General features: G+C 46.0%; 1 pseudogene; it reads right to left on the bottom strand.

Annotated features, from left to right (window-relative positions):
• Positions 1-1,949: 1,949 nt before the first annotated feature.
• Positions 1,950-2,712, bottom strand: LOC119567867 (annotated as a pseudogene).
• Between the last annotated feature and the right edge of the window lie 809 nt (positions 2,713-3,521).

Here is a 3,521-nt window from a genome sequence, read left to right as displayed (position 1 = left end):
ACCAGAGTGGGGAGCTGAACCCAGCCCCACAGGCAAGGACCCACTGCTGTGGAGTGAGTGTGGGGTGAACTCGCTTCCCAATCCCCCACTCTTCCCTTGCTCGGGCCTCACAGCCACACCAGGCTGGGGTAGAGACAGCAAGAGCGGGGCCTGGCAGTTTTACCGAGCTCCCCCAAAGGAGATCTTCACCAGCCCCCAGTGCATTGGCGCTGAGTCACCAATCCCTGGCTGGCCTGCTCGGGCCTCTGCTGGGCAGCAGCTGTGGCTAAAATGATCTAATGGACTTTTTTCACCTTAAAAACTATACATCTCTGAGCTTCCGACCCCTGCACCGCCCCCAGCCCCCCCACCCCCCCAGAAGAGTGGGTTAATGGCGAAGTGTGACTCTTGCAGGGTGGAGAGAAGGTGTGTGCATAGGGCGGGGGGGGTAACGTTGGGAGTCCAGGGCCCCCTCTTTCTCCTGTCCCTGCACTTCTGAGTAGAAAGGGGCACCGTGTAAACCATGCTGATCTCCTTGGGGCACAAACCATTCCTTCTCCCAGCTGGGAGGGGTTGCAAGTGCTTTGGAGGAGAGGAATAAAATTCAAAATGATCTGGACAAACTGAAGAAATGGTCTGAAGTAAATAGGATGAAATTCAATAAGGACAAATGCAAAGTACTCTACTTAGAAAGGAACAATCAGTTACACACATACAGAATGGGAAATGACTGCCTAGGAAGGAGTCCTGCGGAAAGGGAACTGGGGATCATAGTGGATCACACAAGCTAAATATGAGTCAACAGTGTAACACTGTAGCAGAAAAAGCAAACCTCATTCTGGGCTGTATTAGCAGGAGTGCTGTAAGCAAGACACGAGAAGTAATTCTTCCGCTCTACTCCGTGCTGATAAAGCCTCAGCTGGAGTATTGTGCCGGTCCTGGGCACCACATTTCAAGAAAGATGGGGACAAACTGGAGAGAGCCCAAAGAAAAGCAACAAAAATGATGAAAGCTCTAGAAAACATGACCTGTGAGGGAAGATTGAAGAAACTGGGTTTGTTTAGTGGAACAAATTGCCTAGGGCGGTTATGGAATCTCGATCGTTGGGGGTTTTAAGAACAGGTTAGACAAACACCTGTCAGGGATGGTCTAGATAATATGTAGTCCTGCCATGAGTGCAGATGACCTCTCGAGGTTCTTTCTAGTACTACACTTCTCGGATTCTAGGATTCTCTGCTTTCTGGAAAGAAGCAAGCACAGAGCAATGCGATCACAAACAAGAAATAAATCATAAACCTTGCCTATTGGCCAGGAGTCTCCCATGGGACTGAGATGGGGATTGTTAAGAACTTCACATAAAGAACTGAGCAAAGGAAGCCGATTTGCAGTGTGCAACAATAATTTGTATTGGTCCTACAAAAACCATGATACATATTCTTGAGCACCATCTACCAGCTCTTCATCCATTCACTTACTATTTACTAGAGCTGGTGAAAACTTTTTAGTCAAAGCTTATTTCAACAAAAATAGGGATTTGACAAAACAAACTTTTTCATCAAAAATGTCTGCTTCCTTCAGAGATACTGACTTCCTTCAGAGATACTGACAGAAAATCAAAAACAAACAACAGAACCATTTTTTTCAACTTCCAGACGAAAGTTTTCGGATTTCACCTACCAAAAAACAAAACTTTTTCCATTTTCATGGTTTTTGGTTCTTTGACAGAAAGTCAAAAGTTTCTGCCAAAAATAACCCCCCAAAACAAACTGTCTCGATAATTTTCAACTATATTTATGCACACGCACGGCTGTCATACAGCCCTTCGATATCAGGGGCCACTTGGACCCTGCTGCTTTGACAGTAGAAACCTGATTGACGGATCCTCATTTCAGTCAACTAAGCTGGATTCTTTGTAAGGGTCACAGCTCTCCTGATAGCATTTCTCAGGGCCTCCTTGACCTCTCTGTTTCTCAGGCTGTAGATGAGTGGATTGGCCAGGGGCGTCAGGACTGTGTAGCAGACAGAGAACACTTTGTTCAGGGCTCTCAGGGTACTGGATTTCGGTAGCATGTAGGCAATGATTATGGCCCCATAGAAGATTGTAACCACAATGAGGTGAGGGGAGCAGGTGGAAAAGGCCTTTTGCCTCCCAGTGGTGGAAGGGATTCTCAGGATGGTGCTGATGACACAAACGTAGGACATGAAGGTTAGCAGAAATGGGATAACTACATTTAGGAAGGAAAATATATAAATCACCGGTGTGATCTGGCTGGTGTCACTGCAGGAGAGTTTCACCAATGGGGTGAGATCACAAAAGAAGTGGTCCATTTCATTGGGGCCACAGAAAATTAACTCTGATATGAGACATACTAACATTGTACAAGCTAGAAATCCACTTATCCAAGACCCAGCTGCTAGCTGGAGGCATAGCTGGCCATTCATAAGGGTTCCATAGTGCAGCAGTTTGCATATAGCTAAATACCAATCATAAGACATCACCACGAAGAGATAACTCTCTGCAGTTACTAGAAAACCAAATACAGCCAATTGTGTGATGCAGCCCTCCACAGATATGGTTCTGTCCCCAGTCAGGAGACTGGCCAGCATCCTGGGCAGGATGGTCGAGGTGTAGCAGGTCTCCAAGCAGGACAAGTTCTCCAGGAAGAAGTACATGGGGGTGTGAAGGTGCTGATCAGTCACAACTAGCACAACAATGAGGAGGTTCCCAGCCATGGTCACAACGTAGATCACTAGAAACAGCAGGAAGAAAAGAAGCTGCAGCCCAGGTTGATTCCCAAATCCCAGCAGGATGAATTCTGTGATGGGCATTTGATTTCCCCCTTCTGCTTTCTCCATGAGCTGTACTAGTAGGAAGAACAGCACCAAACAGTGGAATAATTTCCTCTGCTATTAAACAATAGAAAGTTTCCTCCATCCAATTACATGAAAGTTCAAAGAGGAAAATCAGAAAGAACATAAGAACATAAGAATGGCCATACTGGCTCAGACCAAAGGTCCATACAGCCCAGTATCCTATCTGCTGACAGTGGCCAATGCCAGGAGCCCCAGAGGGAGTGAACCTAACACGTAATGATCAAGTGATCTCTCTCCTGCCATCCAGCTCCACCCTCTGGCAAACAGAGGCTAGGGACACCATTCCTTACCCGTCCTGGCTAATAGCCATTAATGGACTTATTCTCCATGAATTTATCTAGTTCTCTTTTAAACCCTCTTATAGTCCTAGCCTTCACAACCTTCTCAGGCAAGGAGTTCCACAGGTTGACTGTGTGCAAGGTGAAGAAGAACTTCCTTTTATGTGTTTTAAACCTGCTGCCCATTAATTTCATTTGGTGGCCCCTAGTTCTTATATTATGGGAACAAGTAAATAACTTTTCCTAATTCACTTTCTCCACACCACTCATGATTTTATATACCTCTATCATATCCCCCCTTAGTCTCCTCTTTTCCAAACTGAAAAGTCCTGGCCTCTTTAATCTCTCCTCATATGGGACCCGTTCCAAACCCCTAATCCTTTTAGTTGC

This window comes from Chelonia mydas, chromosome 13 (assembly GCF_015237465.2).
Source record: "Chelonia mydas isolate rCheMyd1 chromosome 13, rCheMyd1.pri.v2, whole genome shotgun sequence".
NCBI lineage: Eukaryota > Metazoa > Chordata > Testudines > Cheloniidae > Chelonia > Chelonia mydas.
This window is presented reverse-complemented; position numbering and strand designations above follow the sequence as displayed.